Consider the following 16,026-nt stretch of genomic DNA (forward strand, 5'->3'; position numbering starts at 1 on the left):
CCTCACCACTAGGTCTGCTTTTAGGGGTGTGTTATCAATATTATAATTTGCAGGGATATCCGATTTACCAGAGGTTATGATTATGCAATTTTTAGCATTTAGTCTCAGAGCATGGTTTTGACACTAGTTGTTTGTCATTCTTAGACCTGTCTGTAGGACATCAATATCATCTGGGGATTGAATGATTGCTCCCAGCTTCCAGTTGTAGGTGAACTTGGTGAGTCAGTGGACCCCAACATTGGCCTTCACTTCTGGGAAGTATATACCAAACAGGAGGGGTCCCAACACTGAGCTCTGTGGGACACTGCTAGTAACAGGTGCCTTACTGGAAGTGGACTCGCCTATCTGAACAACATGTGTCCCGTCAGTGAGACAATTAGCTATCCATCAGAGGATGTAGGGGTTTATGACTAACTGAGTATGTTTATCTATGGTTCCAGAGTGGGTGATTGTGTCGAAAGCTTTGTCCGGGTCTAAATAAGTGGTGTGTACTGTTTTACCCTCATTCATGGCCCTGGTGACATTCTCGAAGTAGTCTACCAGATTCAGCAGCAAGATGCCCCTTTGACAAACAAATTGGGTCCAGTCCAGTGTTTGGAGAGTTCCTATATTGTTATTGATCAGGTCCATGATAATTCTCTCCACGGCCTTGCAGATAAGACAGATCAAGCTTATGGGTCTGTAGTACCTGGGTCAGTTGATGGGCCCTCCTTGTGCAGTGGGATTACTGCTGCAGTCCTCCATTCCTCTAGGACAAAGTCCATCTAGAGGTTGTATTTAAAGAAGTTTTCTAATGGCCCTGATAGATTGTTTTAAGCTATTTAAAAAGTATCCTGGAATGTTTCTGGGAGCCAAACAGGCTAGGTTTGCTTTAGCGAGCACAGTAAGGACCTGTTTCCTCATAATGACTAGTAAGCGGAAGGTTGCGGGTATTTCTTTGGGTGTGTTAGGAGGTGATGCCAGGGAAAATCTGAACCGAACTTATCAGCCAGCAGGTTTGCTATAGTTTCAGGATGGATAAAGTGTTATTGTTCATGATTAACTCGGCAGATTGCTGACCATTTCCCCTGAAGTTACGGAAATACTTAAAAAAGCCTTATGGTTATTTTTCACCTGGAAAGCTATCTTTTCCTCATAGTTTGCTTTGGCAGATTGACCAGCTCTCTAGTTTGTTTGTTTAGACTGATGAGTGTCTTTTTGCGCTGTTTTGTCTGTTCCCTCTTGGCTTTGCACAGGATTGTTTTCCTTTCACAAAATAGCCTATTTATGCTAGGAGTCCACCAGGGTGGTTTATTTTTGCCAGTAATTGTAGGTTTCACTTGAACAGGTACTGCCTCCTCTATGCAGCTATGAATGTTATTGTACTGTGCTTTTGAGTACAGCTCAGAGTAGGCCTCAGTGTCATCCGGGTTTGCAGGGGCTTGGAAGTTTAATAAGCTGTCACTTAGTTTAATGTAATTGGCCTTAGCAAAGTTCTTAACAGGTCTGGAGTTTGATGGGGCTTCAAAGTTAGTTTTAATACTAAAAGGAGATCATTTTGTAGTCAGACCTTGCCAGAGAGGAGTTGATGAACAACAGGGAGCAGCATCCCACCATGTTCATGAGTACTAGGTCTAGGATATTTGTACCTCTAGTTGGGGAGCTAACTAGTTGCTCCAGGGTGATTGCATTGACAAAGTCCAAAAAACTCTGAGCAAGTGAATTACGGGTCATATAATTCCCCCAGTTTATGGAGGGGTAGTTGAAGTCACTCACAAGTATGGTGTTAGGCTGAATACTAAGACATCCTAGTAGGTTTAGGTAAGAGGTGTGGTTTTCCAGACTCATGCTACAGGATCTGTAGCTAGCAACCATAAGACAGGGGCAGCACCTATGGTTAGTTGGGCATGGAGCAGCTTGAGCGAGTCATGTTGTTAGACAAGTGTAGTAGTGTTCTTGTCCTTTATGAACACTGAGACACCGCCTCACTTTGTTTTATCCTGAGCTGAGGATGATCAAAATGTATGAAAGGCATTGTAACCTTTGATAGCCAGGGTGCTTTTTGTGGTTCTGAACCATGTTTCCATGACTGCACATTTATCTACACTTTCCAGGGTAAGGAGTGCTTCCAAGGAGTGAGTTTTTAATTTAAACTCCTAGCACTGAGCAGCAGTACCTTTAGATAGGTTTGAGTGATTTTTATTATACAGAAGGGTTTAACAATTTGGCACGGCCTAAAAAAGGCACTTTAGGGATAGATAAAGCTTTTACTAGTATCCGGAAGCCAAGTGGTGGCATCTCTGGCAAAGCATCATGGTTTCTCTATCATGTCTCCCCAGGATAAGAGATACTGGATCCCTTGTTGTGACACCAGAAACTAAGCTAACTGTTGAAGTCAATCATTTTTTGCTGATACTGTTGCATCATCATCGACGAAGGTAGTATGCTACTCAAGGCTAGATTCATGCCTGCCTGGGACACATATTCAGAGAGCTCCATCATATCTCTCTTTATATAGTCCAGTGAGGTACGTCTTATGTCATTTTCACCCAGATGAACTATGACCATGTCATACTGGTACTTCTGGTTTGAAGACCTAAGTGCATGTGTGATCTGGCAGATCCTGGCTCCAGACAGCTCACTGTGATCTTCTGTGTGTGGTGTGTGTTACCTTATGAGCTTGGAAGCAGAGCTACTATGACTTTCAGAGTTATGTGTTGTGTGAAGTGCTATCTTTTTTGAGTATGCATGGGGCCAGTGAGGGATGCTTTTAGGAGGACTTGGAGGTTTGTGTAGATTACAAGTGAGTACCTCCACATATGTGAATCTATGTGCCTGCTCCTTAGTGTTGGTAGTGAGTGTTTTGGGTGTAATGCTGACAACTTACTTTGCATTTTTCGTGTTTGTGTATGTGACAGCTTTGCCTCCACTGACATTATATACCTACATTTCTCACACACTGTGTTCATCTGTTCTACAATTAAATGGCTGTCAATGAAATATGAGGCAGTTACTACACTGCCTCAGGATGCCCATATCCACCAGACCAGAAACAGAGATGACAAGGAAGCATATTTGGAATATGGTATCTATGTAGCAGCCTATAAATTCCAGTGTCTGGAGGGGATGTAGGCTTGATTTGTGATGACTGATGGTGATCCCAAAGAAACCACATAGCTGGAGGATGGCATCCCTAACCATGATTAAGGATGCTGTCATGGGGCCAGAAGGTGCCTATTGCCCATGTAAGGCAAGACCTGAAACTCCTGCAGTTGAAGCCATGCAGCTACAAATGCAATCCACTTGGTTAAGATGCGGGGGAAGAGCAATGGTGAGACCGAATGGCAGTGCCCTGAATTGGTAATGACTGGCTCCCAGCCAGAAGCGTAGAAATCTCCTGGAGTCTCTCTCTACCTTTACTTGATGATAGGCACCCTTGAGGTCTATCGGGCACATCCAGTCATCCCTTCCTCAGCACAGGTAGAATAGCACAGTGACCATCTGGAATTTGGTCTGTTTTCCAAAGGGGTTTAGTTTGCTCAAATCCAAGATTGGCCTGAACTCCTTATTTTTCTCTGGTACCAAACAGAACCTTGAGTAGACCCCTGATCCTCGTTGGTCTGGTGGGATCTGCTGAATAACTCAATTTGCCAGCATCTTCTGAATTTCTATGGCTGCCTGCTGTCTCTGACAGGGTAGAATGTTCAGTTTATGACTGAAACATGGAATTCCTAAAAATGGAATAGAACAGCCTCTGGAAATGATTCTTAACAGCTATGCAACTAAGGTGATGGCCTCCCAAGCTTCTGGGTGTAGAGCCAAGCAACCCCTGACTGCTTCCAGAGTGTGACAGTGGGGACATTTTTCAGGATCACTGAAAGGGCCTGCAGCAGAATTCTCCATGGAAGCTCCAGTTCTGCGTCTGCCCCTGCCAAGAGGGCGACATCCGCTGTGGTTACTTCCCCTGCAAAAGGTAGAACCTGCAGAAAGAGCATCCTGGAAAGAAAGCTGCAACTTCCTAAAGAAAAGATGCGTGCTCCCCTTCTGATTCTGTGAAAAGCTCTGCCGATGGGTAGCAAACTATACTCTGATGGTAGACGGCATCTTTCAGTCTTGCTCGCTCCTAGACAAAATGTCTTTCATCTTAGGCCCAAAGAGTGAGGAGCCATTAAAGGGGTCATTGAAAAAAGGATCCCTTGAAGCAGTCCACAAAGTTGCACAACCTCATCCAAGTGTAGTGGCTTCATGGCAATGTTGGTGCCAGCAGCTCAGAATGTTCCACTGGCCGCAATGGAAAACAACCTCTTAAAAACACTGACAACAGACTGCAGAGTGGACAACTGGGTCTCCAAAGTCTTCTGAGCCTCTGGGGACTGCTGTGTCTTGACATTTTCTGACACTCCCAATACTATATTGCACTGAATTCTCGTTAAGTGAGAAAGCTAGTCAAGACAGTTAAGATAGTTAACCGTGCTCAGAGCTTCGTAGCTGAGGCAGAAGAATGCTTCTCCAGAGTGTCTAACACCAGAGATACCCTATTCGAGGGATGGACCGAGGAACTCTCCTCTGAGATGTCCTTTTTAAAGGTGACAGCCACTATGCCAGCATCCACAGCCAGACCCTTACCCCAGTGAGGCGGACCCTTGCGTGGGGTGAGAATTTTATCCGTCTTTTTGGGGATCCAATGTATCGGGTTACTTCTCCACTTTTCAAGTCATCGGGTCAATGAGTGTATCTGGAGGGGGAACCACCCAGGTCATGGACGGGTTTCACCCCAAAGGCCTTCATAAATGCTGACCTCCCCGCTCATGCCCTAACATTTCAAACACTTTGCTTGTGCCTAGAGTATACACACATTTGGCATGAGTGCACTTAAAACATTTTTTGTGCATTTTTTCTTTCTCCAGACCCTCTCTGATGATTAAATATTGCCCCCCCCCCCAAAGTGACAGCCTTATGACCAATACATTTTTCTTTCTCCAGACCCTCTCTGATGATTAAACATTGCCCCCCCCAAAGTGACAGCCTTATGGCCAATACATTCCCCTAGGGTTAGGTTCAATCATAGGAAATTGTTTTGTATATCCTGGCCACGAACACTCATCCACCCATGGAAAGTAATTAAGTAGGCACTACCTCATCCTTCCTTACTCTACTGCCACCAGCTTGACAGTACCTGGGGGGGCACTAATCAAACTCAGGTCACTAGGGTCACAGCCAGATCTTTATCCATCTATGCCCTGGAGCTTTAGTACTCAAATCATCCAGCAGCAGGACTGCGACAAGAAATTAATGTGCAACATCCTCCTATCCTTGTCATATTATTTCAGATATTATGTTGGGCATAAAGCACAAAGCAAGCACCACCAAAAAAATAGTCCTCTTTAAACTGCTTTTCCATAATCCTATTGTTAAAAGTGGAGCTCTTCCCAGAAAGTGAACATTATAGCCAGAACACAAAAAACTGTGATCAGAAACTGCAGTCCCCCCACAACAAACATTTAGTGGGCTGTGCCCTCTAATACCACACTACGCAACACAATCACAGCCAAAGCAGACATCACACATTAAAAAAGCAGATATCTGTTCTTATGCACAAAAATCCATTATCCACATTGCTTTTTTTCTTCATCAAATTCAAAAAAAATACCACTTTTAAAGCAGTGTCCAAATGTGATCTAAAGATTTGTATTTCAGAAGAAACTACTCAATGTTTTTTTTAGAAAGTTCAGTGAAGCCACTTATGAAATAAAGAAGTTATATACTCACCATAACATTTCATGTTGGTAGTCCATCTCACCCTTCATTTTTACATATGGGTTCGGAGCCGATCCTTGGCTCTGACTCGGCCAACTTTCAAGCTGGAAGACTTCTGGTTGGCTCATGACTAAGCAGGTATCCCATGGTGCACCGGTACAATCCCCAGATCTTGTTTGCTGCTCCCTAGAAACAGAAAAAGAAACTCCCTAACAAACAAACTAATACTAAAGGGTCGCCAACCAAGACAACCAAAAATTACCTCCAGATCCTCCAGGATGGGGGCAGGAGGGCGGGTTGGTAAAAATGAAGGGTGAGATGGACTACCAACATGGAACGTTATGGTGAGTACATAACTTCTTTATGTTAGGTAGTCCGATCTCACCTTCATTTTTACATATGTGACAGTGTCCCTAGTGCCTTATCCTTGGGTGGCTCATTGGAAAATACTCCTGAGCACCGTGGAGCCAAAGGATGCTCTACCCCTGGATGCCAAATCCAATTTATAATGTGTAATAAAAGTGTGAGGGGTAGCCCACGTAGCTGCTGCACAAATATGATCAAGTGGTACCTTGGCTTGAAAGGCTGCAGATGTAGACAGAGACCTGGTAGAATGAGCCTTGATCCTATGGGGTAATGGTCTGCCCTCCGAATTGTAGATGAAAGCTATGCAACTAGAAATCCAATTTGACAGTGTCACCTTAGAAACTGGTAAGCCCAATCTAGAGTCGGAAAAAGAAATGAATAACTGGTCTGATTTCTGAAATTCTTTGATCCATTGCAAATAAAAACATAGCTGTCTATGCACGTCCAGCTGATGAAAACGATATTCAGCTGCATTACAGTGATTGGGGAAGAAAACGCTCTATAGACCGATTTAAGGTGGCCTTAGAACAAACTCTGGGGACAAACGAAGCATTGGTACGTAGAGAGACCCTGTCTTTATGAAAGATTAAATAAGGTGGCTTAATAGACAAGCCTTGTAGCTCAGATACACGTCTGGTGATGTGATAGCTACTAAAAACAAGGTCTTCCAAGACAGAAATTTTAAGGAAGATGAATGAGAAGGTTCAAAAGGAGGGGATGTCAATTTGGACAATAGAAAATTTAAGTCCCAAGAAGCCACGGGTTCTTGTAGCAGTGGTCTCAATAACATGGCCCCTTTCAAAAAAGTCTTGCATAGCTTATGAGACATTAGGTTTGCATTTGGAGACCCTAAATGAAAATGAAAGACTGCCACCAACTAGACTTTGATGGTGGCTGTGGCAGATCCCTGCTGAAAAAGCTCTGAGAGGAATTCCAAAATCACGGGAATAGGAGCAGTGTAAGGATCAACATTCATTTTCTGTGCCCAAATAAAGAACCTTTTCCATTTACTGCCATACAGCCTCCTGGTTGAAGGTTTATGAGAGGATAAGAGAATCCGTGACATTGAGGATGAAACATCATGAAGCCTGACTAGAGATCGAACTGAATCAGCCACGCTTGTCAATTTGAGGGTATGAAGAGAGGGATGTAGTGAACCTGACATGTGATTCAACAGATCTGGAACTGGGTCCAGAGTCCAGGGATCGTCCAGAAGAGGAGGCTCGATGAAAGGGAACCAGACCTGATGAGGCCAGTAAGGAGCAATGAGGATCAACTTGCTTCCCAGCTGACTGGCTTTCTGAATCACTTTGGAAATAAGAGGGAATGGAGGAAAAGCATACAGAAGTCTCATGGGCCAATCGTGAACCAGAGCGTCTCTGGATGTCTCCCCCGGAGGGGGAATGAGGGAAAGATAGCTGCTGCATTTGGCATTGACTGGGCTGGCAAAAAGATTGCAGCAAGGCTGTCCCCATCTCCAAAAAATCTGTTCCACTATTTCCCGTTTCAGAGACCACTTGTGAGGCAGTAAGATCGCCCGTCTGAGCTTGTCGGCTATCACGTTGGATGCCCCCGGAATGTGCGTTGCAACCAGAAAGCGCTGGGAAGAAATCGCCCATTCCCAAACTCGCATGGCCTCTCGACAAAGTGGGTAAGATCTGGTACAGCCCTGTTTGTTGATATACCACACTACCGACATGGTATCCGATTGTATCGCAATCGTCCCTAGAGGAAGAAGGTCTTGAAGTGCTTGCAATGCCAGAAGCACCGCCCACATCTCCAGAACATTGATATGTAGATGAGCCTCATGTTCTTGCCATGAGTCATGGACCGTCCTGCCAAGATAACGCTCCCCCCACCCGACCTTGGAGGCATCCGTGGTCACAGTGGCAACGGGTTAGGCAGGAACAAAAGGGGTGCCCGTGAACAACTGGTTGGGAGCTATTCACCAAAGAAGGTCCTTTTTGCATGATTCTGTCAGCAGGATAGGATGGCTCAGTGGAAGATATTGGAAGGACCACTGGGAAGACAGAAGCCATTGGAGAATTCTCATGTGAACCTGGCTAAAGGTATTAACAGAATGGTTGAGGCCATAGGTTTATAGGTTCATAGGTTTATACTAGGCTATCTGCCCTAAGGCATTTATAAGCCTAGCCCAAATTTTTGTGGCTTACGCCACCCCTTATATGAAAAAATACTGTGCCCATTAGTTTGTTGTGCCTCTGTCCAGCAGTGACACAGAGATGATTCTCGGGGTAAACCTACGATCTCCCATCCACAGGTCAAGATTTCTCTTGAACAGAACCAGCGAGGTGCTCTGCCTCACATGGACCGGGATTTTATTCCACAGCATAGGGAGTCTCTGAGTGATAAATCTATCTCTCCAGCACGTCCTATTTATATCCGTGCTAAGGTTTAAGTCGCTTGCTCTAGTGGTTTTGGTGGATTTGGATTTTTTGAGGTGGAGCATGTCCATTAATTCTGGGTTGGACATGGCCTTGTATGTCAGGCACATGTCACCTCTGAGCAGATGGTATGCGACTGAATAGAGCTGGAGTTTCTTCAATCTGGCAGCATATGACAGATTTTGGAGTCCCTTTATCCTTTTGGTGAGGAACTTTTGGGGTCTCTCCAATTGCTGCAGATGTCGGGTGAGATACATCCCGAATGGGGCATTGTACTCGATCATTGGTCTGATAAGTGAAGAGTACAGGGAACAATGACCTCACTAGATCTGGATGTGAATCCCTTCATGATCAGGTGGGCAATGTAGAAGGTCTTTCTAACCACTTTAGCAACGTGAGTGTCAAAAGAAAGGCCACTGTCAACCTGGGTCCCCAGGTCCCTGATAACCTCTTCTGTGCTTAGTGGATTGCCACCTATATGGTAGCTTGGGGTTACCTTGTTTTTCCCGAAGGGTATGACTATACATTTTTGGCGTTTAACTTCAGGCCATGGCTCTGGCACCAGCTATCTGTTTCCGTGAGTCCCTTCTGAAGGATATCAGTGTCCGATGCACTTTCCACTATGGCGCCCAGTTTGCAGTCGTCTGCAAACTTTGTCAGCCAAAGTCCTCCCATGTTGGCCTGTACTTCTGAGAAGTAGATGCCGAACAATAGGGGGCCAAGGACTGAGCCCTGTGGGACACCACTTGTGACCGGCTTGGAGTCTGACATAGTACCAGCAACTCTAACCCTGTGGGTTCTGTCCTTAAGCCAGTTTGCAACCCATCTTGTGACATATGGGTTTACATTTAAGCTGGTAAGTTTTTCTACAATACCCGAGTGGGGTATTGTGTCGAAAGCCTTTGCAAGGTCAAGGTAGGCTGTATGGACTGCCTTTCCCTCATCAATGGTCTTGGTGACTGTTTCGAGTCACCATCATCCCAAGAAGCTGAAGGACCCATTTTGCTTTGCCTTTCCGAAGCGGTAGAAGACGCTGAACATGGAAGATGAGGTTTTGTGCTCTTTCAGCGGGAAGATGAACTGTCATATGCACTGTGTCTATCTCTGCGCCTATAAAATTCACAGATTGCAAGGGCACTAATGCAGATTTTTCCCAGTTTATGGAGATCCCTAATTGAGCACAAAGTTGAATAGTGGCGTCCCTGTTTTGGATGAATAGATGCCTGGTGGGGGCGGTCAGGAGCCAGTCGTCCAAATACGGAAACACCTGTAATCCCTGACATCTGTGAGCTGTCACTACTATCATGCATTTGGTGAGCACCCTGGGGGCTGCGGTGAGACCAAAGGGCAGAGCACGAAACTGATAATGACTGGCTCCCAGCCGGAAGAGCAGATGTCTCCTTGACGCCGCCTTGTCCATTACTATATGGTAGTAGGCATCTTGGAGATCCACAGAGCACATCCAATAGTCTTTCCCTAACAATGGGAGCATCGACTGCAGTGTGACCATCCAAAACTTGTCCTTCTTCATGGATTCGTTTAATCTGCTGAGGTCCAAAATTGGCCTCCAGTCTCCGGTTCGTTTTGGAACTAAAAAGAACCTGGAGTAAGTTCCGGATCCTGTCTGGTCTGCTGGGATGGGCTGGATGACTCTTTTTAAGAGCAACTTGTTGATCTCCACAGTTGCCTGATCCCTGTGATTGGGTGGAACATCTGGGATCTTCTTGGAATAAACAATGGATGGGAAAAGGGTATGATATAACCTCTGGTAACAACTCTTTGAAGCCACGTGTCTTGCGTGATATTTAGCCAGGCTTCTGGATACAAAGAGATGCAACCCCCGACTGGCCCCAGAGAAACGCAGTCGGGCCCCACATCAGGAGCGGTAAGGCCGCCCTCGAAAGGAATCACGGCCTTGCTGGTATTGCGGCCCGCCCCTGTCTCTACGGCGACGTCTACCATTTCCTCTTCCTCTGCCTCTAAAGGAGGATTCACTCTGTGTGTCCGGAAAGACCCGCCGGGACTTTTTGAACCACATTTTACCTCCCCTCTGACCTTTGGGGTATGATCGAGAGGGAACAGTAAAACGGACTCCCACGGCAGAGAGAGTCTTTCCTTCCTGCTCACGAGTTAGTGTTTCTTTCACCTTAGGACCAAACAATGAGGAACCATCAAACGGGGCGTTGGTGAAGGTGGACTTGAACGGAGCCGGAAAATTACACAGGCGTATCCAGGAGTGGCGCCTAAGGGCAACTCCTGAACCTGCTGCTCTGCTCACTCCGGCCGCATGGGAGATAAGCCGCATGGAGGAGTTAACCATAGAGTTTAGGGTGGACAACTGAGCAGAAATCCTGTCAGGGACTCCCTCAGGACAAACACCCTGTATGGAATCTCCTAACTCCTTGAGGAGATCCCTCTGTAACCTCGTGAAGAGAGTAAGATAGTTCAACGAACGAAGGGTAAATGCCACTGAACTAAATACACACTTCCTAAATCTGTCCATCTGTCGAAACTCCTTGTTTGGCGGATGAACAGAGGAAGAAGTCTCCACCAACTACTTCGTGGCCACCACCACCACCATGGCATCTACGGGAACGCACTTAGGCAAGAACTCTTTATCAGGAGGGGCAGACAGAAACTTATTTGGTCTCCAAGAAAGATGCAGGGTCCGAGCTCACTCTGGCAGACACACCAAGAGGAAGGCTCTGAAACGAAGAAGATAGATTCCAACCCTCCCTGGTGACGCGGACAGGAGAGCTTCAGTCCCTGGACATGACGGACGGAGCCGAGCATGTTGGAGCTGAACTCGGTTCCAATGCAGCAACAAAGGGAGCCGGAACAGAGAGTTCCTCTGCTGGCACCAAGCACTCCAGCTCCAAAAGGCCAATATGGAGGAGGAACAATAGATGAGGGCAAAACTGGATCGAGTGGCTCCGGAGCCGACTGGGTTGGAGCCAGCAACAATTTTGGCAGAGCAGACGACTTCCGGAGTCACAGAACTACCCCCTCCACATCTTCTTCCGAAAGGCTCCTGGAAGATATTGTAGGGGATCTTGACCTGGGGGGCACTAGAGACTTGGGAAGTAAGAAGACTGGTAGGACATCTACAGACTGGCTCCGTGCAGCAGAGTCAACTGCTGCTTCCAACGGCTCAGAAGTTGGCACTGAAGCACCTGTGACTGACTCTGATACCATGGTGCTCTCATTTGGCTTCGAAGTCTGAGGAGTCGAGGAGGCAGATTTTGGTCATTTGGAAGGTGGCTCCAAGACACCAGCTGGTGCCAGAGAAGGCCTTTTAGAAGATTTCAGTTTGGATTCAGATCTAGATTTTGTAGACTTGGAAGAAGCTGACAAACTAGATAAAGCTTCCTCAAAGGCTGGTTTCAGAAGACCCTTGAGTATCAGCTTGTTCTTTCTCTCCTGCAACACTCTAGGAGAGAAAGCATGACAGAACAAGCATGATTACTGCAAGTGGATGGCCCCCAAGCACTAGACACAGCTACTGTGGCCATCCGTTAATGACAATTCCTGGGAGCATTTCATGCACTTTTTGAACCCAGAGGGTTTATGCTCCCTACTATCCTTAGACATTGCACAGACACACACACACACACACACACACACACACACACACACACACACACACACACACACAAAAAACAGAAAGAGAGAGAGATATATGAGGACTAGGTCCCCTAACTAAAATGGGCCTAGCCCTTCAGAAAGGTTACACAAGGACTAGGTCCTCTAAGTTAAACGGGCCTAGCCCATTGTAACAGAAAAGAAAACTAGGTCTTCTAACTCAAACAGACCAAGTTATTAAAACGCACACACAGAGTTCAATCACACAGGTAAGAACTGTAGATACCAAAAAAAAAATACAATTCTCTGTAAGCCTAATAATAGGCAGAAAAACTAGCAACAGCAATCTTAGAATATCACAAGCGGATCCCCGCCAAAAACAACAATGTTACAGAATAAAGGCTAACAGTCAAAGGGATGAATAATACAGATACAACAACAGGAGCCCCTGTTGATTAGTAGTGGAAACAAAAAAAACGGGACAACTAACACTTCTACTTAGTCAGAAAGGCACAAAGGCACCTAACTAACTGGCACACAGGGTACCGATAAACTACTAATAAACTAATTCACTAAATTTAGCCCACAAGGACCAACAAGGCAACTGCCTATAAGATAATAACACTAAAATGCAAAATCCGATATGAATGTAAAGAATTTGAAAAGACAGCCAGAGCCAAGAGAAGCACATCCAAACTTGTCGACGCGGCAAACGAGATCTGGGGATTGTACTGGTGCACCATGGGATACCTGCTTAGTCACAAGGCAACCAGAAGTCTTCCAGCTTGAAAATCGTCCGAGTCGGAGCCAAGGATCGGCTCCGAACCCATATGTAAAAATGAAGGTGAGACTGGACTACCTAACATACAGTGTTACACAACTATTTTATACAAGTGCACTTCCTCAGCAAACAAAATGAATGATAGTTTCACTCCTTTTTCCATTACATAAATGTGGAGTCCACAGCATAATATCAGTAAGACATACCGGGGTGTTACTGCAGGATATAAAAAAAACGTACTTTTACTCTGATTGTACCTGCATACTTTAAGCCTTCTTACAGTACCAAATCTGAAATGCACAACAACCTTAATAAAGAAAAAACAAACTTCTGCTATGACAGACCAACACAAGACTGTTCACTCTAAACAGCACAAACATAATACAGCGAAAGCAGCTCTGTACATACAAAGTAAAAGAGCAACCTGAAGTGTTTTTTTTTTTTTGCAGTGAATGCAAGTTCCCTCCACAGTCACAAAATGTTTGGGAAAAGGAGTAAACTGAGTAAGGGCAGTGCTACCTGAAGAAAATCACCAGTATTTTTTCGCAACTTCAACACATGTTCCATATCTACAGAACAATTTTAGGTCAAAATACAAAACTAACTTTTATTCCAATTTTCTAAACCACAAACTATCAAGTAAAGAAAACACTGATACCCATTTCATAAATCAAACAAGCAAATATGGGGGGGGAGGTGCATGATTCAGTTTTAACATATACAGATGCATTCCCAGGCAACAGTTATGTGCTGCTTATCTCTGTTTACATATAAAATGAATACAGTACATCCTTATAACACTATTACAACACCAACAGATCCAGCCATTTCTGAAACAACATGTGCCTTTTATAATGACAGCAATCTCAAAAAAAAAAAAGCCAGCAACTTGTCCTTAAAATTTGTATACCATCTGGCCAAGAAAAATGTTTTTTAACTCTGTTAATACATGACATGGTTAAAGTACCTGCCAGTATTAATGCAAAAAATGCTATCTTTAAGCATGGCAAAAACTATCCTGTAGGACAGGAACTATCCCTCCCAAAAATAAATAAACACTAAAATGTTCCTCTCTACCAGGCATTAAATGGTCCTTTACACCAAGCTGTAACTACCCCATAAGAACAGATGCACACTAACTCATTAACATTTGCACCTTCATTTGGAAGGTGGCTCCAAGACACCAGCTGGTGCCAGAGAAGGCCTTTTAGAAGATTTCAGTTTGGATTCAGATCTAGATTTTGTAGACTTGGAAGAAGCTGACAAACTAGATAAAGCTTCCTCAAAGGCTGGTTTCAGAAGACCCTTGAGTATCAGCTTGTTCTTTCTCTCCTGCAACACTCTAGGAGAGAAAGCATGACAGAACAAGCATGATTACTGCAAGTGGATGGCCCCCAAGCACTAGACACAGCTACTGTGGCCATCCGTTAATGACATTTCCTGGGAGCATTTCATGCACTTTTTGAACCCAGAGGGTTTATGCTCCCTACTATCCTTAGACATTGTACAGACACACACACACACACACACACACACACACACACACACACACACACACACACAAAAAAAAACAGAAAGAGAGAGAGATATATGAGGACTAGGTCCCCTAACTAAAATGGGCCTAGCCCTTCAGAAAGGTTACACAAGGACTAGGTCCTCTAAGTTAAACGGGCCTAGCCCATTGTAACAGAAAAGAAAACTAGGTCTTCTAACTCAAACAGACCAAGTTATTAAAATGCACACACAGAGTTCAATCACACATTTAAGAACTGTAGATACCAAAAAAAAAATACAATTCTCTGTAAGCCTAATAATAGGCAGAAAAACTAGCAACAGCAATCTTAGAATATCACAAGCGGATCCCCGCCAAAAACAACAATGTTACAGAATAAAGGCTAACAGTCAAAGGGATGAATAATACAAATACAACAACAGGAGCCCCTGTTGATTAGTAGTGGAAACAAAAAAAACGGGACAACTAACACTTCTACTTAGTCAGAAAGGCACAAAGGCACCTAACTAACTGGCACACAGGGTACGGATAAACTACTAATAAACTAGTTCACTAAATTTAGCCCACAAGGACCAACAAGGCAACTGCCTATAAGATAATAACACTAAAATGCAAAATCCGATATGAATGTAAAGAATTTGAAAAGACAGCCAGAGCCAAGAGAAGCACATCCAAACTTGTCGACGAGGCAAACGAGATCTGGGGATTGTACTGGTGCACCATGGGATACCTGCTTAGTCACAAGGCAACCAGAAGTCTTCCAGCTTGAAAATCGTCCGAGTCGGAGCCAAGGATCGGCTCCGAACCCATATGTAAAAATGAAGGTGAGACTGGACTACCTAACATACAGTGTTACACAACTATTTTATACAAGTGCACTTCCTCAGCAAACAAAATGAATGATAGTTTCACTCCTTTTTCCATTACATAAATGTGGAGTCCACAGCATAATATCAGTAAGACATACCGGGGTGTTACTGCAGGATATAAAAAAAACGTACTTTTACTCTGATTGTACCTGCATACTTTAAGCCTTCTTACAGTACCAAATCTGAAATGCACAACAACCTTAATAAAGAAAAAACAAACTTCTGCTATGACAGACCAACACAAGACTGTTCACTCTAAACAGCACAAACATAATACAGCGAAAGCAGCTCTGTACATACAAAGTAAAAGAGCAACCTGAAGTGTTTTTTTTTTTTTGCAGTGAATGCAAGTTCCCTCCACAGTCACAAAATGTTTGGGAAAAGGAGTAAACTGAGTAAGGGCAGTGCTACCTGAAGAAAATCACCAGTATTTTTCAAGAACTTCAACACATGTTCCATATCTACAGAACAATTTTAGGTCAAAATACAAAACTAACTTTTATTCCAATTTTCTAAACCACAAACTATCAAGTAAAGAAAACACTGATACCCATTTCATAAATCAAACAAGCAAATATGGGGGGGGAGGTGCATGATTCAGTTTTAACATATACAGATGCATTCCCAGGCAACAGTTATGTGCTGCTTATCTCTGTTTACATATAAAATGAATACAGTACATCCTTATAACACTATTACAACACCAACAGATCCAGCCATTTCTGAAACAACATGTGCCTTTTATAATGACAGCAATCTCAAAAAAAAAAAAAA

At 44.2% G+C, this 16,026-nt stretch overlaps 1 protein-coding gene across 3 annotated transcripts in view; it reads right to left on the reverse strand.

Annotated features, from left to right (window-relative positions):
* Positions 1-16,026, reverse strand: part of ATXN7L2 (ataxin 7 like 2) — a 326,007-nt gene that overhangs the window by 191,014 nt on the left and 118,967 nt on the right. The gene's annotated exons all lie outside the window — the stretch shown is intronic.

The sequence above is a fragment of the Protopterus annectens genome, chromosome 7.part0, assembly GCF_019279795.1.
Source record: "Protopterus annectens isolate FY-2018-M chromosome 7.part0, PAN1.0, whole genome shotgun sequence".
Classification (NCBI taxonomy): Eukaryota; Metazoa; Chordata; order Ceratodontiformes; family Protopteridae; genus Protopterus; species Protopterus annectens.